A 27,343-nucleotide genomic window follows, 5' to 3' on the forward strand; every position below is an offset into this window, starting at 1 on the left:
ATAGAACATGGAGTAAAGACAGGATCACAGGTGATAATCAGGTTCACCAGGAGTCTCCAGAGTACAGATTAATGATGTGCTCCTTAGGACAAGCACTGGCAAGGGTGAGCATACTTCCCTGCCCAGACCCCAGCTGCCGTTCTTGTCAGTAGGCAGCTTACAGCACATTCCCATTTGACTCCTCAGTGAAGGCAGAAAAAGAAAGTTGATTTAACCATGAGAAGGAAAGTCTTTCCTTGACCTGTCCTGAAATGGGAACCCATAAGCAGCAAACCGTTATCTCTGTCAGAAGGAGTGGGACCCACACCTGCTGAATTTGGCTAAAGAGATGACAAGACACAAATTAGGAATGAATATGACAAGAGTTGTGCTCAGACTGGGACATGAACCACTTGTTCCTCGATCACACTTTCAACTGCAAGAAATGTTTCTCCCCAACAACCCACAAATCACTCAATTAAATCTTAATATATAGCATTTTACTGTTACACAGGCTCCTGTCTGGTAAACACAATATTTGTTTTTCATACTCCCTATTCATTTCCCAAGAAATTAGCACACCAGCGTTTGGAAAACATTCGTTCTTTTGAACTTCAGCCATCCAGTGTCCCACTTCCAGGTACTTTCCTCTGCCATCCTGTACACATCCATTTTAAATACAGCACAGAGAAAACCAACAGCTGTCACTGAACAAAGCTCCACCATCCAGAAGATGGAAGTTATCAATCTAGAGTTGAAGGACTTTAACAAAATGAATAAGAAAGAATCCTTGCAAGGTGGAAGAACAAAGAGACAGAACAGCAGCTTTTCAATCAAGAGCCACACACTATATGCTTTAGGAAATAACAAGTTCAATTGCCAATTGATAAATAACTTGCCACCAGAAAGTGCATTTGAAATGACACATAACTGCCACACACACAAGCCCAGAGTAAGCAAGAGCCACGCTGCCCTCCCACATGCAGCTCAGTGCTGCTGAGAGTTTTCCCTGCCTGCCCACACAAACACCATTTCCAGGGCACTCCCTGCTCCCCTAAGGTCACAAACACATGGACCCTGTCACCCCAGCACACAGGTGCAAGACACAGCTTCACAGCAGCTGCATGCCCACAAACAGAACCATGTTTCTTGGGTTGGGGCAGATTTTTCTCAGTTTAGGGGGCTGTAAAATGTTTCTATACCCTAATTTGCAGTGGTCAAAGAGCCTGAACACAACAGCACTTACACCAGCACAGCCCTTTTGCCTTCCTCAGGCTCCCAGGTCCTGCTTCCTCACCATCACTCACACACGTCCAGATGCAGCAGAGCACACGTTCAGGCTTCAACTGCCGAGAAGTTCATTACTTTCAATAGGCCTATAAAAAGATTTAAAGTCAAGTACATTCGTAACTGCTTTCCTGAATCAAACCCTAAGTAAAAAGCTTGTCAACATAAATAAAGGCACCAGAGGCAGACCATGAAAGATATCTGCGATTACACAGGTAGGATTTTGTGCGAGGTTTTCAGCAGGATTTAGTCCAACCGTTGTAAATGTGCAAGGATTTTAAATTCATCCTTGAGAACAAGATCGACACATCTTCTAAAGGAAACCAAATAGTGAACAAATGCATCCTATAATAACTAAATATTCCATAAAATTAAGGAGACATCATCAAGTCGATTTTGGCATTAAAATGTTGGCTTTGCACAACACTCTTCAACAACAAGAGCCCTCTGATTCCTCCAAAGGCTTCTTAGCCTTCAACCCAACAGCGCCTGGTGCACTGGGTGTGTGCCCAAGTGTCCTAATGCTGGTCAACCACAGGACAGGGAAGCACAGCCAATGGGGAGGTCATAGCTGGCCATGCCAGCTGAGCCCAATTCAGGAACAAAAGAAATTACCAAAGAGAGAGAGGTCAGTGACACATAGAGCACTTGCTGAGCTCCTACAGCCCATGGTTTTATTTGTTACTACAGATGAGGACCTTTCTGGAAAGGAGGGAGAGATTCTGCTGGCAACATGGCTTTAAGACCCTGATGGAGGGGAAGAGCAATGCCATCAACGTGAACGATCTCACAGCACCTGCTCCCAAACCAACGTGATGTAGCCAACCAAATGAATCGTTTGAAGGAGGATGGCACGAAATGCATTTTCTGCGGCCCCAGCACGAGAGCCAGATCCCCCAGCACCGAGCCGGTGCCACCCCCTCCGTGTGCAGCACGGTGAATAGGTGAATACACTGTAGCTGTAAAAGGGAGCCGTGGCAGGACATCCATCTTCCTCCGGGAAGGTTGCTGGGCAACCGGCAAGCTTTTGGCTGGGCGCTGACGTCTGCGCGCACACGCACCTCCTCCAGCTCCTGAAGCTAACTTGATTTTGATGGATTAACATAAGATGAAAATCTACCGAGCTTCTCTCTCTCTCCCCGACACACAGGGTTCATTAAGATACAAAGGAAAATACAATAAAGCATCGACTTACAATGCATGCAAAAGACAACGCAGACACTAATGATACCAAATGTTCTGAAGTGGTCCCTTATTTTATGGTAGAGAAAAATGTATTTATTTAGTAAAAATCTCATTAAAATAATAATAATAATTATTATAAAGCATAACACACACCCAAACTGTGATTCTCTTGCATTGTTTTCTCTTTTACATCCTTCAGAAATGCTGTTTATTTTTCCACTGCTCCTTGTCATATGATATTTTAAGATTATTTCCCTTCACCTGCTGGAGAGACACCACTGGGACACAGAAGTTCCCTCTAATCCCATCCAGCCAAGCATTTATACCACTCTTATTAGCTTGGTATCCCAGTACCCTACTGAGCTGCATTATCATTAATTGTTTCTCAAGTGTTAGCCACAGGCTCAGCTTTACACAGTACAAAGCAAAGATGTGATCCCTGCCCCGAGGAGTTTTACATGCTAAACAGATGGTTAATGACAGCAGCGTAATGACAGCCTTTGGACTGGTAGGGGATAACATTTATGGAACAAGGAATAAATTAGCTGGGATTCATGACAAACTGCATTTGCTTTTCCCGGAGAAAATTTGGGGGAGACTGCTTTCCATGAAAACCTGGAAATGTGTACTGGGCTTGAGATCCAACAAATCATAACCTCAGTATTTTTTGCAAATGAGAAGCTTTATTATAGGAGAATATTTTTATTGTAAAACTGATCAACTTTCTTTCACCAAACACATATAGGGTGTTGGGTCAGAAAGAGGAGAATTTTAACTAAACAAAAATTATTACTATTAAAAAGACAGAACATTAAATGTTTTAGTAAGTTATGAGTTTTAAAATGTTCTTTTAAAAATATGAAAAGGCAAAATGGAAAACAGCTGATGAGCTGAATGGGAATCAGAGGTTAAGGTGTCAGGCCATGCCATTGGGTGAATGCAGTGCTGAGGACACCGTGACATACAAGGTTTTGGGCAGGTACAAATAAAGAGCTGGGCACAACACAGTAGCTTTAAGACCTGCAAGGCCAGTGAAGGAAGCTGATGAAGATACCCCTGCACTCATGCATTATTTACTCCTCCAAGATCAGCATCCCTTGCAGTGCAGGCTCCCCCCAGGCAGCAGCAGGGGCAGCACTGCAGTGACTGTGCTGGGGGGACACCAACTCCCCCAGCCAGGCTGGGACCACCAGTGGGACAGGGATGGAGGCTGCTGGGTGGCATCTCCCACTGCCGGCCTGCCAGCACGGTGCTGAGCTCAACTAACCAATTCCAATTAACTGGGATGTTTCCTGTGCTCCTAACATCTGGCTGAGACAGGGCTCAAACCAGCATTTCTGTCCTCCTCACCAGCCCACGTTATTGGTTGCACTATACATGTGAGAAGATGGATAGCTCAGAGACCACAAACCTACAGAGCCCAACTTCTGGAGTGCCCCATGCTCAGTGATGCACCTGGTTGGGACAAGCAAGGTCAGGGGCAGCTTGAAATCTTCTCATGAGACAGAATTCAGCCTGTTGTGTTTAACTGCTACTGGCACTGGTGTTAGCATGTGCAGTGCTGGAAAGCTGTTCATAATTTGGGCAGCACACTGTATGAAGTACAGGGTACTTCTGTATGATTTCTACAAGCCTATTCTCAATTTTACAGTAAAAGCACATAAAAATATTTTTTCTACTCTGTTTTGTAGTGTAATGAATGGTTGTGGTTTTTTTCCTCTCAGCCTCACTGTGACCTTCTGGCATTGGGCAGGCTGCCCCAAAGAGACTTCCCCACACACCAGTCCTTTCCTGCATTCTAGAAATGCATTTCCAGTTTTTTACTTGACAATAACTCACTCTCAATTCCCCTGTGAACTTCACAGATCTTTAGATAAGACACTAAAATAGGAGTTGTTACTACAGAAAAGGCTTCTCCTGGATGGTGGAAGATGTAGGTCCAGCTACCTTTCAGTTTAATTTGCCATTTATAGTCCTCCAAGTAATATTTGAGAAGGTTTCTAAAAGGCAAGGTTTATTTTTCCTTTCCAACTCAAGTATTTAAGATCTTGCAGCTCATTGAAAGCCACAAAAACTTAAACAGTTGTGCCATTTCTAAACAGGCTTGTATTGTTTCTATGTCAGCAGATAAAATACCTCCAAAAACGATGTCACAAAAATAAATCCTCAGCAATTACATGAAGACCAAGAAAGGTATAATCACTAGGCATTTAAAATAAGGAGACAATAGAATCTTCACCCAATAGGATAAATACCTTTAAAAGTCCCAGTAACTTCAATGCAAATTTAACTTAGAACAGCTGTGAGACAATCTAAAAATGAATTTGTGAACAGAATAATTGATAAGACTCTTGGGTCCTTATTGCTGTGTGCTCACATAATGGCAATTAAAGCTAAGCACCTTTGAATGGCCTCTAAACAAGCACATGAAAATCTAGGAGAACCTTTGAGTGGGGATTATGCATTAACCTAATGTTCATAATCATGCTCAGAAAGTTTCTCTTTGAAAGCTTGAAACAGAAATGTTAATAATCTCAGGCAAATAAAAAACCTTAAGCTATTGCAAAAGGTAACTTTTGAATCAAGTATATAATAGGTAATAAAACTTCAAAGGATTCATCACTCGCTGCAATTAAAATGTCCAACACAGATTTTTAAATAGCCTTCTCATGTCTAAGGAAACTTTTTTCCTCCAAGTAAATAACTGAACTCAGGTGAACATCAGATTATTTTTTTTTAGGAATAAACATTGCTTTCATCTGTGGTGCAGTGAAAAGAGCACAGCATCATAGACCAAATTGGCAATCAAAGCCATTTCCACTTTGCCTATTTTGTTCTCTGAGGGTTCAAAGTATCAATCCTCCTTTTAAAAATCTTCAAGCATGAACAGTGAACATAAAACAATTAACAACTTATGTGAGAGACTAACAAGACTCTAGGAAAAAATACTGCCCCCTCCCCAGTTCCCACAAAACTAACTGGAAATCTTCCATACTTTGGTAAAAGAGAGGATGTCTGTCTCCAGCATGATGACAGATATGAGCCACAGACAGGAGCACACTCTAACAAGTTCTGCCTAGGTTGCCTGGAAGAGGCAAAAGAATTAAAAAAAAAAAAAGGAAAAGGAAGATCCTCTTGTAGCTGTGGTTTTCCAATGAATTGCCAAACAAGAAGCAAGCAGGCAATTCCCTGTCAGATTAGGCAGAACTCTCAGCCTCATCACCACAAGTGCCAGTTACAGAGTCCTCAGTGCTGCAGCCGAAATGCATTGACTCTTATGGAGCCAGGCAGGCAAAATCACCTTGTCTGAGTGCAGTCTCCAGGCTGGAGGAGCAGAGGATGCATCCTTGGCATGGATGGGAATGCTCTGTGACTGCCTTATCCTGTGACTGGGAACAACTGTGGCATGAGGGCAGGTCCTGAGGAGCAAGTTGGTAACGCAGCCCACAAAAACTCTGTGATGGATACTGCTTCCACAATACACAAATAAATCATAGCAGAGCAGATGAATGAGTGGAAATTTTGTAATGAAATCAAACTACATAAAATAGAAACTTCATGTTATTTATGGCAGGAAGTCACCTACATCAGCCTAAAGAACTTATTAAGAGTGGTCCTACTAACAGCTGAACTAGCTTGAAGTCTTGCACCCAAACATCACAGTTTAGGCATTACTTATTTCCACTAAACAGTCTCAAAAACCTGCTCTTCTGTAGCACAAATTTGAAGAATTGAAGGGGAAAAAAAGTCCCAAGCACCACATTCAAAATCACTTCAGCTTATTTGATGCCTTTAAATTTTACTGGAAAAAAACCCAAGCTTATTTCCAAATCACTTTGCACTTGGTAAACTTTAAGAATAATAGTATTCTTTATCTTCAGACAAGGTCAACTTTATCCCTTGTAACCTGAACAAAAATAAAATAGAATCAAACTGATGCTCTTGTTTTTTAAAGACTGAAATCTGAGGATGATAATTTCCTTTCTTTCATTAGCAAAAGAATGCATGCATGGACATAGGAGGAAAACATTAAAATGCTTAGATTTAGGGAGAAAACAAGAAACAAAAACAAGAGCAATCAAGAGAACAAAAATTAGAGAACTGCATTCCTGTGGCCTGACAGAGCCTTTTACAGACTATCTAACAGAGCTGATGAGGTCAACCTACTACAGATGATCTCAGTATCTTCAAAAATCATTGACATCCTTCATTAGGACTGGGATTTTATCCTAGTCACTGATGATTACTATCTTCTTTACAGATGTCCTGATCAGAGGTTAAAGTTGTTACCCTATCTCCTAAAATGCTACTTCAGCTAGAAAAAAATTCCACAGACAAATAAAACCTGAAAGCAAAACCTCCCATGGCCAGGCACAGCAGCCCCAACAGTTTCACAGATTTCCATTTCTTCTGAGTAGAGCGATGGCCTGGAGTGATCACAGCCACTTACCTGGACACACATGGATTTTCCATGGGTTTGTGCTCCAGCTTTACTCATGGACTTCTGGAAATCCCTGCTGTGACCCAGACCTGAAGCAGCACTAGCTGAAAAAACAGAGCATGTTATGTGCCCCACCAGCATGGACCTGCATCCAGCTGCAAGCAGCTTCCCGAGAGAAGGACAAGTCTTGCACTGACAACTCTTCACTAACAAGCAGCACATCTGGATTTTGCCCCAGGTGTGTCACAGCCTGTTCAACCTGGAGCATTATGACTCCCCATCTGCTGCAAAAGGGCAATTGCTTTGTGAGACCCAAAACAATCCTATAGATGTCAAGATAAAAAGTAACTTCCCGGTCTTTTTCCTTTACTATTGAAATTAATGTCAATGTTCTTCTCACAAAAACAAAAAAACCCAAAGCCCTCAGCTACAGCTTTGTTAAAGGACCATGTTTAAAACCTGAGGACTCTGCTAAGTTGGAAGATGCATGGCAAACACATCAGGTGGTGTAAATGCAGACCACGCTTTATGTCAGTATATACACTATGTCAACAGATACACACCAGCTGAGGAACTGATATAAGCATATGTTTAAATCTCTGCAGAGAGAGACCTAGACCAAAACAGAACTGCAGGAGAAGCTGTTCCCTCTCTGAAATGGCACTGTGTAGGAAGCAAATGCTTTTAGCTATGTTAAAACATCTCCACATTCTTCCTTCTTGTTTTTCTTATACTTTCAAAACAAGACTTCTATACAGAAGGGTGCAGGCAGAACCTAATACATTAAAACATAAACAGTTTTCACCTCAGTAGCAGCGCAGATCAGTATGTGTATGGTGGCACTGAACTTGCACAACTTGTTCACACAAACTCCCGACTACGCGCCAGCAGTTTGCCAGAGAAAGGCTATTGAATCCTTTTAGAGCCATTCAAGCAACAAAAGGACACCCCTCCACACACAATCATCACAGCCTGCCTTATCAAAGCACTTCACAAGTCTTGCTGCTCAGCATCCTTATTTTTCAGCAATTATTGTTCTGACAAGTAACCCTTGGGCAGTGTCCAAGAATAAGGGGAATTTCTGCTGTGGGATGCCTGGAGTGCTCCTCCTCTGCTAAGTGAAGCAATAAAATCAGTGTGTGAATGTGTACAGAAACAACACAACCCACCTGTCTTCCAGGTGGGCCTAAAGAGGTCACAGGGTGAAAAAGCAGCCCATCTGGGAGCTGCCTCTTGGCTGTCTTGGAGAAGTAAAAGCAGGCAGCCCCTGGCCACAGGCACCTGTGCATCAGCCAGCTTTCCCTGAGCCAGCCCTCCAAGCACAGGAAAAGGAGCTGGGTCTGAAGGCACATTCAGTAGAAGAACCAATGCTGAGCTTTAGCTTTGGTGCAGCCACTGGTGAAATTTGAGGGCACCTGTACAAAGGGTTGCAAAAGCTGCTAGCTAGATACTAACTCAGCACCAACCAGGAGACAAAATATCTTATCATGGTCCATGCCAACAACTAAACCACTGTTTGGCCCAGATTAATGAATATAATACTTGACAAGAGCAATTGGAGATTAATGGCCTGTAACTGCCTGGCTACCTTGCACTCTGTAGGGTCAAGTACATTAATGTCAGCAGAGAAACAGCTTGTCTCAACCCAGTGCTAGCACTACAAAGACCCATGAACTTGGAGATACGAGGGCCAAGCTGTCAGAGCCACTTTCTGTCACTAAGGTCTGTTGGTGGCCAATTCTCATGAGGAAAAGTCCTCGTGCAGGGGGTTTAAGTCCCCCAGAGCACACTGTGGATGGATACCCTGGCATGTGCCACTCTGCAGGGCTGTGGCTGAGGCAGGAACCAAGGGGCAGCAAAGGCAGCAGACATGAGAGCAGGTCACTGCTGCCACCAGGGCTGGGATGGAGGCAGCCCAAGACCCAGACAACCCCAGGCAGTCCCCTGACCTCATCTGTTCTTTGCTTGGCGTATTTTCATACAGAACAGAAATACAGCCAAAATCTTCCGCTGTCCTTGGTCACTGCATTTAACTGCAAAAAAAATCACTGCTCTAACATTTGCAGAAATATGCCCATTGCTCTGCTTTCCAAATCCAAGGTATTTCCAGGGGGCTGAGGAGCTGACCCCTGAGCAGAGGCCAGGCTCACTGGAGCACCTCTGCCCGCCTCCAAATAACTGATGTGCTGAGGCCATACAGCTGCAACACTGCAACTAAAAGTGGTAGTTCTCAAATCTGGACACACGTATGCCCATACAGAGACCCCAGCTGTGCCTTAGTTACAGTTAGATTATTTAGCCCCTTTATCTAGGAGTAAAAAGTAAACCACAGATAATCTGGAGATTAAACTAGAACCACTCTTCCTGAGAAATTGTTTTCTGGAATGCATAGTGAAGAAAAACAAAAACTGTAATTTATACAGCTCCCAAGGGAAAAATGAATATGCCGGCTGATCTTTGAAAAGTCCAGTAGAAGTGCTGAGCAAAATTTTAAAGCACAATATGCTGTGCCTTCTTCAAACTCCTTCAGAGGAACCTTTGCCCTACCTCCTGGAGGTAGCAGAAATTATGTTTGTGAGATCATTGCTCATATGCATATTCTGGGTGCAGGCAAGAGTATAATAATACAGGAAGAAGGTGCATTACCCTGTGCTAAATCTCTGAACAACAGAACAGTTTGAAATAACTTGTGAATCCTCTCTCTTACCCATATTCCTCAGTTTCTCAAATATAAATATGCAGAGAAAGGGGGAAGGCAGGGAGAGGGCAGGATGACCCTGTGGTGTCTCACAGGGCTGGCCCCTTAAGACACACACCAAAGAGTTGCTGTGATACAATTGGAGCAGGAGCCACAAGAGCCAGAACATCCTCCACACTCAGCACATGCCTGGGAAGTGTGTTTTGGCCACAGAGGTCATAAAGCTTTCAGAGGTGCTCCTGGCACTTGGAGAGGGGATGTGCAGCATCCCACCCACTCCTCCAAGCTCCAGGGCTTTCCACAGAGCCAGCAGCCACAATTCTGCTACAGTGACAAAGCTCCCCAGCAACTCTGCTTACTCCCCTCCTTGCTATCTCCATCAACATTCCTTAAAGAGGACCTGGAAGGAGCACCAGACATGTGCTGTTGGTATCAGCCCCTAAAACATCTCTACAGAGTACATGGGAGCAAATATATAATAGACAGCATCGAAGGAAGAAACAGGAGGTAAAAAGTGGCAGCCTATAAATGTACCTTTGGACAAGTTTTACTTTTCAGTTTCCTCAGCTAGAGGTGCTTTAAAAAGTGTGTTTTGACAAAAAGGCCTTCAGCTCACCTCTAAGAGCAGTGGACCTTTGGCCATGATGTGGCCATGAAGTAAAGGGGGGTTTCTGTACCCAGTATCACTCTTTCTCCCCTCTGGATCCTCCCGTGATTTCACATGCCACTCCCCCATGGTAGCAAGCTCCTTGGAGCAGAAACCCTTCTCTCTGTGCCTGCAGAATGCACACTGCAGCCTCACAGTGCTTCAACACCACCACTGCAACAGCAAGGTACACCATGGCTGCTGGACTCTCAAGTGCAAAATCAACTCTGTCTAGCCAGAGAAGAGGAAAAAGAGACCCAAACAAAACCCTGAACACATTAGTCACTGTTAACTGCTCTTTCCAGAAACATAACATTGAAGCCTATTTACTGGCAGGGAGATTTTGTGGTGGCTCATAGCTAAGATCAGCAAGAAATCCTTTGAAATACACGTATATACACATTAAAACTTGAGTGTTTTACCTTTCCCCTCAAAAGCAATTGCTGCTGTCAAGTACACCCCCCTCTCTTACAGCCACATGTTCTGTTTAAGAATACCTAATCAGAAAAACATTCAGAGGTATTTAATCAGGTTTTTCTTTTCTCTTTAATGACCTAATGTTTTGGTTTGCATCTGCTGCCAACTCACGCTGGGTAGAAATTTAGTACTGTCAGCATTTAATTATTATTTTAACGCAGATTTCTCTACCTTCCTACAGTGAAGAAATAGCTGGAAAAAAATGCCACTATGAGCAGTTTTTTAAGCCATTAGACACCATCCTTGTTATTTAGCCACACTGGAAATTACCATTCAAGGACATCCAGATGCTCGCTCTGCCATCCCCTGCTAGGGCAGATGCTCCCCAGTCTGCAGCTCCACAGCCAACCTGAGGGACAGTGACCAAGGGACATCCTGGAGGGACTGCAAATACCCTACCCCAGAAACTCAATAATCTGGGATAAGGCTCACCAAAAGATGTGCCCAAGAGCTGGAACACAGAGCACCTGGTTGGTGTTGTATCTTGAACCATAAATAACAAATCACACTGTTTCTTTTTGTCAGCTTAAAACTCATTTTCCTAATTTTTCCTCTCCCTGACTGAAATTAATAAATTAATTGTAGCCCACAACAGGCTACAGGAGAAACACATGTGTTGGACTGATGCAGACTTCAAGATGGGTTTGTTTCATTCATACAGCATGGGGAAAAATGACCCAAAAAACCTGGTTCTATGAAATTCAAAAGAAATCAAGAGCTGAGCTCATGGTAAGCTCCCAGCATCATGTAAGTGTTGCACTGCATGGTGTTTTGCAGACAGGACAAGTGCATGGAGAGTTCCCTTCCCACTCCCAGCCAGTCTGGTGAATGCCTGCTCTCCTCCTGAAAAGCGGGATTGAGGCTTTGGCCCTCACAAAAACCATTGGAGAAATGAGTCTGCAGCAAAGCAGAGCTGTGACAGCAATGTTAAATGGTGCAAAGGAGGAAGGGCTGTGAGGACACACATGGATAATTCCATCTTCCAGGGCAGATGGAATAGTCAGACACACACTAATTAAAACAAGCCTTAGTCTGTGATAGCAATCTAAGATAACACTAAGAGGTTTGTCACCCAAGGTAAAAAAAAAAAAAACAGAGGCCAAAACTGGATGCTACTGCTGGACCTGTGTCTATAGAAACCACATTTAACCTTAGCAGAGGATCCAGCTACACAGGTGACTCTTTATTTGAGAAACACAAACACCCTGTTTGGTGTATGCTGACCTTTGCATACAGTCACACTCCCATTTAAAAGAGAAACATGAATATGGAAAAAGACAAGAGAGGCTGGCAGAAACAGGAAGGTAACAAATTTCTGCAACAGGAAGGTAAAAAATTTCATTTCTCTGATGGCAAAGCAGGGCTCTCTTACACAGCTGGCAGGAATGAAGCACTGCTCTTCCATACCTGAAAAGGCGAAGTTGTGGATATGGGATTTTAAATCCAGATGGTCACCATCAATGGAACTTAACTGTGATGAATAAAGAGGCAGCTATTTCATCTGCTTAACATTAACTCTTCCCAGAGTGCATTTTATAAGTCACATGCAGAGAGCAAAGGGCATATGCTTAAGAAGCCTAATACAAACCAAGTTTTGCAGGGCAGAAGAAAGGGAAATAGCCTTGGTTACTGAGAGTATTTGAATGTCACTCTGTTAGACTGTGCATTGCATTTGACAGAGCTAGCAAAGGAAATGAGAAATGATAACTGATAGTGCCCTGATTAGATCAGCCACCTTGGGAAAGGTGCTGAAGCAGAGATATTTCACTAAAATAAGGAGAATCCTGGGAATAGATTTCTGGCAAGTGATCGCAAAGGAGATATGGCCAGAATTAGAAATGGATTTTGCAGGCAGATAAAATGTAATAGATAGAAGGTGGCTCAAAATGATATATCGTGAGGGCCTACAGAGCAACTATAAAGTTTGTTCACAGATATTTAACATATAGAGATCCTAGAAAGACTAAACTCCAAAATACACTGGCTGTATTATTAACTTTAATGTGCAGAAATAAAACAATGTTGTATTAAAGCTCTCTAGCAAAAAAGGAAGCTGCCTTCTCCCCAGCTATCCACCTTTGACTTCAATGGAGTTGCATTATTTTATACCACAAGATAGAAGTAGAACAGGAATATCTTCTTGTGCTTCTCACTGACAAAGATACATGAAAATGCATATTTCTTATCTTGAAGTAAATCACTTTATTAATGATGGATAACTAAAGGCAGTGGTAATTAACATATTGTAATAAACTCAGTAGATGCATTTCTATAGCCTAACCATGTTTCCTTCTTCTGAAGCTCGCAGACAAAGCAGTTCTGTAGACTGATACTTAGGCATTTTTAGGCTAGCTAGCTAGGCTTAGCTAGCTTTACTAGCTGTTAAAAAAAGTCTTCAGTGATCCTGCTGCCCACATCTGTCTGTTTCCTTCTTAAGAAGTTCAGCCAAGCAAATATAAAGACAACAACTCTGTTCTTGCAGTTCTGTACAGCATGGTGGCCAAGACAGAAACTCGATGACAGTAACTCGGGGAAAGGCTGCTACCTGGGTTCAGTCATTGCACATTAGAGCTCTCCACCACAAAACAAGTGTGTTGACAGCCCATCTTCACTGGCTCCTGTAGTGTCACAGGACACTGAGATCAGTCCATGGGCTGAAGAGACTGCAAGTCAATAAAGACAAATACAATGCTCCCAGGGGCCCGAGTCTGGCCCTGTGCTCCTCCCTTCATCGGCCAGTAAAATGCTGAATTTTGTGCAAACAAGCAATGGTTTCTGTGTTGTTCAGAACAAAATAAAGATATCACAGTTACAACAACAAAAATCTGGGTTGCAGCACACCTGTGTATTACAAGATCTTCTCACTCACTGGCTCCAAAGAGCCATATGTGCATCACTCACACTGCCAGAATGGGAACAGTCACATAAATCACCTTTGGTATCAATGGAAGATGCACTTGGACAGAGCAAAAATTTCTGAGGATCAGCCAAATTCTAACACTTTACCTACCACTGGGATACAAGTTAGTGATAATCATTATCACCATCACTATATCAGTGACAGCAATGGAGCACCAAATTCTGCATCCATAACACCACTGCCACTGTATCCCTAGGGAGCTCCCCCTGAATATGCAAAGGTGGAATTGAAATACAAACTATTTACATGATCAAATGCCAAGCTATTTGCTGAGGCAAAATCTTCACTGAAATCAGCTAGGACTACCACAATCAATAGATTTTGGCATGAGAAGGGACAAGCTTCAATTCTTGCCAGTGTTCATGCCCATACTGGCACCAGAATGGAAGCTTTTCCAAAGTGCAATGCTGCTTACTTCCTCACCCACAGATGTCCCACCTAGGCTGAAGCTCTTGCCCCTTGCATTTGGAAACAATCAATCCATGTCAGATTCTGCACCTGGGGTGGGGCTACCCTGGATGCATGGGCAGACTGGGGAATGAGAGGCTGGAGAGCAGTGCTGTGACAAGGGACCTGGGGGTCCCTTGAGGGTCAGGCTGAGCCTGAGTTTGCAGTGTCCTGGAGCAAGGAGGGCCAGGAGTGTCCTGGGGGACACCAGACACAGCACTGCCAGCCAGGCAAGGGAGGGGATTGTCCCCCTCTGCTCTGCACTGGGGCAGCCTCACCTCAAGTTCTGTGTGACAATGTAAAAAAGCCATCAAGCTGTTAGAGAGCCTTCAAAGGAGGGGCACAAAATGGTGAAGGGCCTTGAGGGGAAGCCATACAAGGAGTAGTAGAGGTCACTTGGTCTGTTCAGCCTGGAGAAGAGGAGACTGAGGGGAGACCCCACTGCAGTTACAACTTCCTTGCAGGCAAGAGGAGGGGCTGGCACTGACCTCTGCTCTGTCATGACAGTGACAGGACTGAGGGAATGGCCCAAAGTCGTGTCAGGGGAGGTTTAGGTTGGATATAAAAAAGGTTCTTCACCCAGAGGTGATTGAGAATTGGAACAGGCTCCCCAGGGCAGTGGTCACAACCCCAAGCCTGACAGAGTACAAGAAGTGTTTGGACAACACACTCAAGCACATGGTGTAACTCTTGGGGCTAATTCTGTGCAGTGTCAGGGGCTGGACTCCAAAGATCCTTGTGGCTCACTTCTGACTCAGACTGTTCTATGATTCCCAGCACTAGCACTCCAGAGACCCCATCAAAGGAGAGCTCTATTTCTGAAATAAACCCATCTCTTTCCAATAGCCCAAGAGCTGAATTCTGCTGCCTTCATCATCGTTGTTTTGAATGAGTGAAAGGTGGGAGGGAAGTTTCTGTCAACATTAATCAATGTTTAGGTGGTTCCCTGCCCATTCATTCATGTGCTAAAAGTGTTTTTGACAGTAGGAAATCCACTGAATATAAGCAGGCCAGTAGCAGCTGCTTGAGTAATGCCAATAGTACTGTGCATACCTTCCAAATTTCCCCAATGTCCCTAAGTTATTAGCGGGTGACAGGAGCTTAAATAAAGCATGTGAAACATGAAAGCAGGACAAATAATTATATTGGTAGAGAGACTTCTGTACTGGAGAGATTTTTTGCTCCAAATACCTCACATAGACTGTAAGTTTTTGGGGTCAGAAAGAAAATTGTTTTTCCATACTGTGTCTTTGAGGGATGCCTGGAATCCCTGCTGCTCTGTGGTCCCACCTGCTATCCCCACAGAACTAGCAGTAGCTAACAGCAGCAAGCAAGATTGAACACAAACTCAGAATAAAAATTACTACCAAAAAATTCTGCTCCAGATTTCAAAGCACTTCCTGAACTGTGCACATCACACCATGATCGAGCATCCTCATCTGAGAGAGAGCACAAAAGGCAAGATGGGAGGAAGCCTGGATCAAATAAACCAAGTGCAGACCATATGGGGAGTGGGTAGAGTCCACCAGAGCTTGGGACACAACCCTCAAAGGGAGAAAGGGCAAGTGGGCAACACTAATACTATTCCCAACATCAGCATAGCAAAGGCTGTTTCCTGCAGCTCTTTGAGGAAAGATAACACTGCTTTTCTGGTAAAAAAAAAAGTCTTTGCCACTAGCATTGTAAAATTATACCCTTAAAAAGGGGCTCGAGGGCGACATATTCATGTCCAGCCCTCTCATCTGCTCCATTCCTTCAATGGAACAGGCACAAAGCACCAGACAAGCTGATCCCACAGCCACAGTCTCTAATCAGCCTGGGTGACAGCTGAAGGCACATGGCCTCCTTGTCAGCCCTCTAGGAACGGGAGCAAGGCTGCTGCAGGAGCACACACCAGTCCTCTGCCTCCTGCAAACTGCACTGCAACAGGAGCAGGCCCTCGGATTGCCAGCCCCAGCACTGCAACAGGGGAACTGCTGCTTTCTGGGGAGAACCCAGAGTGACCCACAGTGAAAGGCTTCACATCTGTTACTGTGCCTCCAAGCCCACCACATCTTTCCTTGCCTTCCCCAGGAAACACTCTCAACCATTTTGGCTTCAAGATGCTCAGCCTATTTTCTCAAACTGCTGCAATGGCAGCTTTCCATACAACTAGGAAACAAACCAGTCCGCTTGGAAAGCCAAAATGCTTTCTGTTTCTAAAGACACTGACTTCTGTTTCTGAAGACACTGACTTTTCCACCCAGGCTGGCTGCTTCTGAGGTGCTGGTCTAGGAGATCACCAGAGTCACCAAGAGAAAATGGGGATTTCCTCACCTGTCAGAAATGGTATCCTGGCTTAGCAAAAACAAAGGATTTTTAAAACACTTAACTTTTCACAATTCGTGCTGGATTGTTTTGGGTCTTTTTTTCTTGTTTTGGTACAATTAAGTCAGTCCCATTTCCAGTCAGGCTGGTTGCAGTTGTTGCACTGGGCCCCAGGACCATGAATGGCTTACAGTTGCTGCAGTAATGAGATGGGCTCGTGAACAAGGGTGACCATACTAATACATATGCCTAATTTCTACATTTTTCCTATATTTTAATCTCATTTTCCCCACATTTTACCTCATTTCTTCCAGTCTGTGTTTTCTTCCTCCTTGCATAAAGCTACTATATCCCGAGCGAGATCTCCTGTTCAGCCACAACACAAACTGAAGCTGCAATGTTTCTCTCAGACCTTCCTCATCACAACCCAGCCCTGCTCTTGCCAGACACAGCAGACCAGCAGGAACCCATCTCCTGCCTCCCCTGCACCCACAGGTGGTTCAGCACTGCACCACTCCCTGACCTGGGGTCCAATATCTGGGGTGCAGCAACTGCAGCTACAATGCTGGTGCATTTAATCAGGACACTGTGACTTCCCAGCACCTCTCTGAATTTCCTGAGAAGGTGTCTGCAGCCTGCCTGGGATGGCAGGGGCAGCAGGCACAGTGCCCAGCTGGGGGTGCCCAGGGTGAGTGGGGCTGACAGGGCCACATCAGCCCAGGAGAGCTCGGCACAGCGCAGCTGCGGCAGCGCCATTGGGGACGCTGCTGTCACCACCCCCAGGACATGCAGGTCTGCTGCACCCTCACAGGAGACTACTTGGCAGGAACAGAAGTGAGGAGGAGAAAATTAGACATACCAGTGAAGATGTAGCTTGTTTATGGTTCCGCTTTTCAAAGTTTACTAACTAGTACAGATTACTCATGGCTCATGTCTTTAGAGAAGTCAGTGTCATTCCCTTTCTATTCTTAACCCTAAGTAATATTTTATGGTTCTGCTATTCCTCCTTTCAGACAGAAAGACATTTGTCCAATCTTGGCTTTGTGAGATGTTGTCCTCTGGCCCTCTTCATCCTTGTCTGGCAATGGTTCTGCACCTCCAGATCCTCTCCCCCAGCTCCTGCTGTGGCCTCAGTCTTGGTCCATTCCGAATGCCCTCCACACCCTGGGCATGATCTTATTCAGTGTGACACCAGTTCCTACTGTGCCAATGTGAAATGTACTTTCTGTCACTGCCTCTCCTCTCCAGCCAAGCCCATGTCCCAGCCTGCCTTGTGACATCTCTTGCTGGGCATCTCACCATCAAATCAAACCCAATACAGCTGTAATGAACCTTGTGAACTTCCTTTGCTTGCCCAGCCTCTCTATCCCTTCTGAACAAACTTCCACGCTCCCTGTTGCCCAGGCCTATAACCTCTTCCAGTTCCACCATTCTTCACAGCCTCACTCTTCTTGTAATACCACCTGACACACCTTCAGGTGGTGTAAGTCAGTGTAATTACACTAACTCAAATGGCATTACACCAATTTACAAGAGATGAGTTTCTGTCCTGGTGCCTCTAAAAGCAAATATATTCTATTTGACAAGTAAAAACCTTCAGCCACTTCCCTCAACATCTCCCGTATTTATTACTGTGATCTCTTGCCCTCTGGACTCCCAACAGCCACATTCTTTTCAAAACATGACTCCTGAAATTCTTACACATGCCTTAGCTCTCCACTGTTCCCAACTCAGTATGTTCCCTTCCACTCTCCAGCCTTGTGTATCCATCCACTGACCACTCCTAAGCCAGTGCTTGGCTCCTTAAGCCTTCTGAATATACCTGAAATAATCTGGTATGCTAACAATATTTAACTGACAGTAACAAATCATTCACTAATTTGCAGATTTATGTTACAATAAGATAGAGAAAAAAAAGAATTTAAAAAAGGAAGGAGAGCCACCATGAAAGCTGAACACCAATTTCAAATTCAGGCACAATTAAAAAGCACATGTTTAACACAAGGTGGGCACATCTGCAAATGTATGTACTGAATCACCAAGATTCCATGAAGCATTACTTGCTATTTGTGCCCCCTAACACCAAGCACTGTGCTATTCCAGGTGAGCTGAAAGTTCCATAACCATTGTAACACCAGTATAAATCTCTGCTTAAGCTAAACATGCCACAGTATAAAATGATGCAATGGATACCACAATAACACCCTGCATCTTCACACTCTCTGGACCACACAGTGAAGTTTTGTAATGTTTGGAGACTTGGCACTTAGTGGATCTGACCTAGCCACTGTAGCTATCTTTGTATAAATGTTTCCAGTTTATTTAAAAAAAAAATCAAAATAGAGGAAAAAAACCCCACCAAAAACACCTTATATGCTTTTTTTCAGATTAGTATCTATTTTAAAAAAAAGAAAAGCACTTTTCAAAAAACTAGAATAACATCTGCATTTAGGGTTTTCCACACCTGGAGGGCTGCAAGAACGTGGAGGCAAGATCAGGTCTTTAACAAGAGTACTAAGGACTTCACCATATGCACCATGCCAAAATGATAAAATGTTAATGAAGTGAAAGTATATTAGTGAATTATTAAAATTTCACTCCTCTCTGCAAAGCACAGAGTAAGAAAAACACAGTGAAGATAATGATAGAAATAGGATCAAAACATTTGGATCCTTTCACCACCTCCAACATAAAAGCTTTACAAAATCTGGTGTTAAAATTAACATATTAATTGAGTAGCTTCTACAAATGATCTACTGTAAAACCCAGTTCAAAACAAGTTGGAGTTGAGGATAAAATGAGACATAAATCAGTTAAATCTAGATGGGTCAGACCTACAGCTTCCTCCCATCTCTAATAACCTCTCATAACCCCTCCTAATGCCTCTGCTCCTCTCCACAGCAAGCCCAGCCAGCAATTAAATTGTCCACAGGAAGATCTCACTGAGGGAAGTAAGAGTGAGCAGGCTCTCTATGGATGGGCTGGGGAGTTCATGTCTGTGTGCTGTGCCAGAAGTTGTGTCCAGGGAAAAGTTCAGCCTCACTACAAAGCCCAAGAGCTAAACCAGAAAGCAGCTCTGCAGCAGGGTCTGCAGGGGTGCCAGGGTTGGACAGGGGAGGTTTGATGAGCCTGGGAGCAGAGCAGGGCCACAGGAGACACGAGGCCACTGCTTTCAGTGGGGCAGGCAAAGGTCTGGCAGGGAACTGAGCTGAAAAGAACAAGGGCTTTGCCATGTAGTATTAAAAAGCAATTTCCAACAAAGCTGCCATTCTGTAAAATGCTTTCCAGGGTCTAACTTGGATTGCCTTGTACATAAAGTCCCGTCTGTTAGGACATCTGGAGTGCTCTCCTTGCAACAAAAGTAAATGTGCCCAGACATGGTGAGCAGGCTCTATCAGCAAGCTGGTGGCAGGTAAGCACTTTGCCATTAGCATCCCACCAGGGAATCCCACACTTTGCCTGAGCAAACAGCTCAGTGCAGGGTCCCAGCACAACTCAGAACATGGGAGGCAGGCAAAGGAAGAAACTGGTGTAGGCCAAATGCATCCCACTGCTGGAATACTTGTCTTTATTGCCCTTTAATCTATTTCCAGTAAAATGTAAAACATTCAGCACTGGAAATTTCATTGTATCAGCTAACATTGATACAAATTCCTGCTAATGTTGCAAAAAAAATCCCAGTGTTAACCATCTAGGGAGATCTTTCCATTCAGTGGCACCTACCAAGCCTGATCAGAGGTCACAGCCTTGCCATCTGTCTGTCCTGCAGTCAGTGTGGACACAGAGAAAACCATCTCCAGCAGAGACTCTTAGACTACAGACAAAAGAAATAAAAGAGCAACAAAATACTGTCCAACATAATAAGTAGAAGCTTTGCCTCCAGTAGACTTAGCCTGTCCAATTTTCCCAGACATTATGGAATAGATGCATTTTATGGAGAATTTTGTAAGAGCATAATGTGTCCCCTATGTACCTCCCTGAGAGTAGTGGGGAGACACTGATCCCCAGCCAGCAAGGGGCCACCAGAGGCTGGGCTAAGGTGCAGGTGGCCCTACAGAGCCCACCTGAAGCTGTGGTGAGTTCCAGCCACTGCCCAGGCCCCCTCACCAGCCACCTCCAGAGCAGGGCTATCCCTGCCCTGCACCCATCCCCAGGGGGAACAAATGGAACACAGGGAGCCTCACTCCTTCCTGGGCCACACTGACACCCAAGGTACAAACTCCTGGCTAGACAGCCAGCTTCAGCTCAGAACAGCTGTAAGTCCCACAGGTGTCAAAGGAATCTAAAGTCTTACAGTGAGTTTAGGGAGGGCTTGAGTTGCTCTTACGCTTCGCAGCTCAACTTGAGGCATTTCAAATGGGGAAGAATTTCCCAAACTCTAGGACAGAATCACTTCCCAAAAAATGCCCTGCCTTGCAGAACTTCAGGCTGGTTTCCCAGAATCAGCTGATCACTTCTGAAAATACACAGCTGTAATTTTATACTTAACTGAAACACTGCTCTGTTGCACTACTTTTTTTTTTTTTCATCGTTTTGTTACAATTTTACTTTGGCTTGGTCATGACTGAAGGTAACAAGGCAAATGCAGTTTCATTACAAATATGTCAAAATTGTGGCCAAAGTCACACTGCATTGTGTTACATCTAAAGTCATGAAATGGCAAATTCCAGCATCAACCACAACAGTCCCATTCCACTCCAGTCTAGGCTTCCAGACAGCCCTGGCAGCTTCTCCTGCCAGAAACAGCTCCTCACACCAAGACATCTCCTACAACAAAAACCCACCACTTGAATCTACTCAGCATGCCAGGCAGCTTCTCACAAATTTATGTAACTTTTCCATGTTTCCCCCTCAAAACCCTCTGCAAAGCTTAACACCATAAAAACCCCGTTGTGAGCTGACATCAGAGAAATGTTTATTTCCCTGAGCCTCCCTGCTTATGAGAACACACAGAGCTAAACTGCAGCCCTCACCTTTGCTCTGGACCTTCATCCAAAGCCGTGTCTAACCTTACAAGCCTCCAACCTGGCATCCCAGCCATGCTGGGCAGAGACCAGAAAACAACTGGCATTTTCTGGAACCACTACTTATTCTCACCCCCAGCCCCACACCCCAAACACACACACCACACTGGTGCATTAGCATGAGTACACTTGAGAAACGTGAACATATTTTCTAAGTTTTAATCCATTAGCAATTGCTAATTAAGGGGCAATTAATTTGACTCCCAGCTCTGCTCCTAATTTGCCTTGCAACTTTGTGCAGTCCATGTGAAATGCTAAGTTTCAGCTTCCTATGCTCCCACAACTTCTGTGGATATTAGAACATTAATTTCTGTAAAGTGATTTATGATCCATGATGAAAGGCAGTTCAGAACTGTAAGAACTGCTCCTATTAGTAAAATAACTGGTGCATTTTTTGATCTTTCATTTTAATGGGGGAAGAAAAAGAAAAGCCCAGCTGATTATCAGCAATGAGGCTCAAAAGGTAAAAATTGCAAATTGGACACATCTGAAAACATAGCCCAGAGAGGCTGGTGGGGTGGTTTCTTATAACAGCAAAAAAATGACAGGACAACACAAGCATTTAACTTCTTGCATTTCCCTTGGGAATGCCTGACATCATAAAACTTTCACAAGCTAAAATCATTAGAGATAAATAAAGTAGCACAGACATGGAGGGTGATGAAGGGTCAACCTTGGAGATACCTAATCCAGCTCATTTCCTTCAGTGTGTAAAAACAAGTAACCGACACGTTTCCTGCCCCTGCACCTTCCTGCCGATAAGGCTGCTCCCAACAACAGGAAATTCGCCTCTAGAAGCAGCAGCACACTTTTGCTACCAAGCCAAACTTTCTCCATCTCAACTCCACAGCAATTAAAAGCAGCATTTGTCTCACCAGAAGTGAGCTGGATTAAACAACTGCCTGGCTCCCTAAGCCTCTGCCCACCACCTCTTGCACCCTGGTGCCAGCCCAGCTGCCAACAGGGACTCCTCAACCAGAAGCAGGCATTGCTCCCTCTGCCCCTACCATCCCTTCAGCCTGCTCTGCCTGCAACCAAGTTTTAAAGTCAGGCCTTGCTTGGGTTTTTTGGACAGCAAGATCCAAGGGTGTGGGTAAAGAGGTTACTGATCATCTTCACCTCAGTCCCCTGCAAGATTTCCTCCTGATCTGCAAGGTTTGATCATCAGCCTCTGGTTCTCTTAAGAAATAATAATACAAAAAGTGTAATATGCAAGCAAACCAGTCATTTAAGGTTTCAAAATGATAATGATTTATACAGCGGGTGAAGCACTAAAGTGCTATTTCTCAGCTTGGTCACTACAAAATGAAGATTAAAGAGAGGAACAAAAGGAAATGTTTTAGACAAAATGCAGTGAATACTCAAAGGCATCTCTCTCTATCACAAACATCTGAAATCAACGGGTGCTGCCCAAGAAAATAAGCAAAAACATTAACACCTTTCTTGTGAGTTTGCTGTGAAATAGCTCTCTGCTGCTTCAAAAGCAAAATAGCCTCTCCTTTCACACACAATAAACTTTCAATAGTCCAGCAAAGTAAAACTTCAATTTACGACAATAATAGTCTGATTTTCTCATGCTGCATTCAGCAGCAATGAAGTATATTTTATTCTCATATCTCTGCTTTTCTCCTCATAGCATGCTGTAACAGAAATGTGTTTTCTTCTTTTCTTAAAAGCATTGCAAAGGGCTTCCAAAAGTCATTCACTGCTTTTTTTTTTTTTTTTAATAGGTGATGCAGATCTGTGAAACAGACTTAATAGGCAACTCCAAATCATTATATCTTAATATAGCTTCATAATACAAAGGAACAGAGGGAAATCAATCCCAACTTTATTTCCCAGGTCCATAGATGCCCATGGAAAGAAACATGGCCTGATCATCCAATTACAAAAAACTCAACCCTTGTTACTTTTGCCTTTTAAGCCCCATGATCCCTCTGCTTTGAGCCTTTTCTCAGCAGCAGGCCAGGCTGGGGCAGGACACCAGCGGGCATGGGACAGGTGGCTGCACCTCCTCAACTCCTCCTTGGATGGCAAGTGTGGGACAAGGTCCAGGGAGGAGAGAGGGAGGCGGCGGTGCAGGGTTTTATTGTAAAATGACCTTGATTTGACAGGCATGTTCTCAGGTTTCAACAGATGCTGTGGGAAAGGCAACAGCAGCCAAGGCGGTCTGCAGGCATTTCTGATGATATGCAGACTTTTTTCTTCTGCATTTTTTTTTTTTTTAAATACATGGGGGGGGGGGGCGGGGGGAGTCTTCTCAGTTTCCATGACAACAGTGTCTCCACTTGTCTGTTATTAGATACCATCCACTTCCTGTGTCTAAATTTTTAAACCAATCAGAAAAGTGTTTATAGATTTTGTAGCTCCTGGGACAGTCCCTCTCCTCCAAGAGAGCCACTTTAATGACACGTAACGCTCCGGCAGCCAGGGCTGCAAGGCCTTATATTTTCGGCTGCAAAGTGATCACAGTTTACGCTGTTTGCCGGCTCATCCATGGGCTGTGCCAGAGAAAACTGGGGGTTTGCTGCCCCATTTACTGTACCCTTAACAGACGTTACCACGTCAAATTGTTTTAGAAACCACACAAACTCATTGTCATTGTTGGCTGATTTCTGTTTCTGATTCATCCCATGAAACAGCAGGATCTGTCCCTGCGTGACACGCGATCGCCTCGGCGAGGCCGTTATCCCACCGGAGTACCGGCCCGCCCTGACGGAATTGGATTCACGGCACAACATCGCCTGCTGCAATTAAAGTTTCGGCAAACTGGGCTCTAAGAGCAGCCGCACTGTAACCGTGCGAGCAGATTTACACAGGCATATTTCTGATGATGTGAATAATACCTGGCCGCATCACAGTCGGCAAGTCAATAAGGAAATCCTTCTCCAGGGCGCAGGGACACTCGCATATATTGTGAAGGAATTAACACACGGTAAGTCCAGTTAAGTGAAGAGCCGGCGCTGAAGACCGACAAGCAACGGGCAGCTGTTGTGAGAAGGGGAAAATCCCTTTCCCGGCGGCTCTGACAGGCCAACACTACCGGAGGAGGATGCCCTTCAGGCGGGTGTGCAGGCACAGACGGAGCCCGGGAAGCACCGAGCGGCTTCTTCCCGGGCGGGGATCCAAGCGCCGGCGGCACGCAGGAACAAAAGGGAGCGGTGGGGGGGCTGCCCGCCGCCGGCTGCGCCGCTGCCCCAGCAGCGCCCGCCGAGCCGGGGCCGGAGCCCTCGGGCCGCCCTGTCGGGGGCACAGCCCGCCCGAGTTCCGACCCGGCAGCCGCCCCGCACGCCTCACCGGCTCGTCCCAGGGCGCCTTTCCCTTTCCTTCCCCGCCGCCCGTGGCCGGCGGGGCTCCTCGGCGGCGGGGCGGCGGGACGGCGGCAGCCGCGCGGGGCAGCCCTCACAAACGCCCCGGGGCGGCGCCGCTGCCCGCCCGCGGCAGCCGCCGGCCCAGAGGCCCCAAAAGTTTGGCCGCGGCTCCCTGGCCCGGGAGGGACGGGGCGCGGCGACAGCGGCGAGCCCGGGCGGGCGGGCACCCGCTCCCGATGACACCGCGAAACGCCCCCGCCGTTACCTCAGTCCGCGTCCTGGCTCCCGCGCCGCCGCGGGGTGGTGGGCGCTCCCCGCGGCCGCCCCGCTCCGCGCCCCGCGGCGGGAGCAGCCGGAGGCAGCCGCAGCCCGCGCCGCCGCTGCCGCCCCCAGCCCGCCCCCGGCGGCGGCGCCGCGCCCCGCCGGGCCCTAGCGCCGCCCGCCCGCCCCGCCCCGCCCCGCCCCGCCCCGCCCCGCCGAGCCGGCTCCCGGAGCCGGTGGCTGGTGCCCGCGCCGGGCTGCCCCGAAGGAAAAACTTCGGGAGCGGGAAGCTGGCGGGGGCGGGTTGAGAGGCGCTGCTCCCTCGGGGGTGTTTTCCTGCCGCTGTGCGGGGATGCAGCAGGCTCGAGCAGAGGATGCAGGTCCCACGTGTTCTGTCCCATTGCCTTCAGGGGACTCCTCTCGGGCCCGCTGTCCCCCCGGGGCCGGGCCTGCCCGTCGCGGCACAGCCCCCGGCGGGTGCCCACACGGCTCGGCCGCCTTCCTGGGCCGTCGCGTTGCGACTGGGAACGGCCTTCGTGCCGCCGGAGCCGTCTTTTACACGTTGGTAAACGACACATGCAGAACTGAAACTGTTATTTTTTACCGTCTTACCCGCCGGGAGCCTCACTGAGGCCTGACACCTCCTTGCATCGTATTTAGGGCTGAAACAGAGAAACCTCCCCATGCCAGAAGAGGCTGCAATGCCAAGGGTGCACCTGCCTCCTCCTGCCCGCTCCTCGGGCCCTTTGCAGCCTCCTCCAGCCTCCTCCTCCTCCTTCTGCGTGTCCTGCCTTGCTGCCATGAAGGCAGGTGAGGGGGAGCCTTGGGCTGAACGGAGGCCTGGCTGCAAGTGCAAAGGCTGGCAGGATCTCAGAGGGAGCTGGTGCCATCAGCACTGCCACACACCTGGAGACTGTCAAGCCTGTAATGGACATTTAATTATTAATTTTAAGTGAGCTTTCTTTAACCAGCCCTGTAGAAGGACAACTGGAGGTGTATGTGATTGCTGTAGCGATTTCAGGAAAAGCCTAGCTTATCCTTTTAGATTTATTTTATCATAATGTGGGAATGGCTGGTTCAAGATGGGATGAGATTTTTTCTTTTCCCCTAAGGGATACATTCTTTCTTGGACACAAGCTTGGACATGGAAAAAATGACAGCTGTTATCCCCTCCCAATTCTTTTTCCTGCCTACCCAAACTCCGCTACTCTACAGGATTGCCAACTTTAGATCAACGTGCTTTGCTGTGTGCATGATACAAGGAGACTCAGATTTTGCACCACCACATTGCACAACAATGCACAAAAAGTATCAACTCTGAATTTTAATGCCAAGATTTGAAAAAAGAGAAGGAATAGGGTTTTCTATCTGTATCAAATACAGCTCTACTAGGAAATAGAAAATTGTTCCTCTGCCCTTTTTTCTTGCTGTCTCCAAGTTGATTTTAAAAGCTGCTATAGGTTGTAGGAGCAGCGTAGCCTTTCCATTTGTAAAACTTTCTGGCATAAAACTTCTCCCTGCCCCCATCTTGGTCCTGGTTATGTCCCTGAGCATTGCTCACCTGTGCAGATGGCAAAACCTCCTGTTGATTCCCCGATGCTTGCCTCTTCAATGGATGGATGGGCTCAATTTATTTAGAAGTGAATATAAAACCTTGGGGTTTCCTGAGAAGAGTTACAGTTTTCATTTTGTAGGTGGTTTTGGTGACACAGACAATCCCATCCCACATGATTCCTGTGTAAGACACACAGGTTCCTCGTTCAGTTCAGTTGAAAGTTTTCTACTGACTGCTCTGCAAAAGCTCTGCAAAATTTTCAAAGATTGTGTTGGGATAGATCAGCTAGGCTTGTTGAATGCCCTTACAGCAAAGCACTGACAAAAATTGGAAGATGTGGAATGAACTCAATCCCAGGCTCCTCTTCCAGGCTTGTTTCCTGGTTCAGATGGATAACCATTGGAGTGATGGTCACTGGAGAGGCTCTCAAAGTAGAAGTGCCTGATTTTCTTTTAGTGACAACACTCCAAGAGTAGCTGAACATTTGGGCTCAACTATTGATGCAGCTAGAGCTGTGGACCCCAGGCACCATGTTGCTAACAAGATATTACTTGTTTTTAAAAATATAGATACCTGTTTGCAACACCATCCCATAAGGCAATCTCACACATGTCAACAGAGACTCCATGAAGGGTAAAATCCTGGCCCCACTGAAGCAATGCCCAAGCCTTGTAATGAACCTGGACACTACAGGTGCTGATAATCCTCTTAGGACTACTTCATATCAACAATACAAACAACTGCTTCTCCTGTGCTTACCCATTAACTCTAAGGCAGGTATTTTTCCTAATGAAATCAGTTTTAA

At 45.7% G+C, this 27,343-nt stretch overlaps 1 protein-coding gene across 4 annotated transcripts in view; it reads right to left on the reverse strand.

Annotated features, from left to right (window-relative positions):
- FOXN3 (forkhead box N3) overlaps nt 1–25,039 on the reverse strand; it is a 205,314-nt gene extending 180,275 nt beyond the window's left edge. For all 4 annotated transcript variants that reach the window (XM_058026270.1, XM_058026269.1, XM_058026268.1 and 1 more), the window contains exon 1: nt 24,988–25,039. The gene's annotated coding sequence lies outside the window, so the exon portion shown is untranslated. The remainder of the gene's footprint in view (nt 1–24,987) is intronic.
- Between the last annotated feature and the right edge of the window lie 2,304 nt (nt 25,040–27,343).

Source organism: Melospiza georgiana, chromosome 6 (assembly GCF_028018845.1).
Source record: "Melospiza georgiana isolate bMelGeo1 chromosome 6, bMelGeo1.pri, whole genome shotgun sequence".
Lineage (NCBI taxonomy): Eukaryota > Metazoa > Chordata > Aves > Passeriformes > Passerellidae > Melospiza > Melospiza georgiana.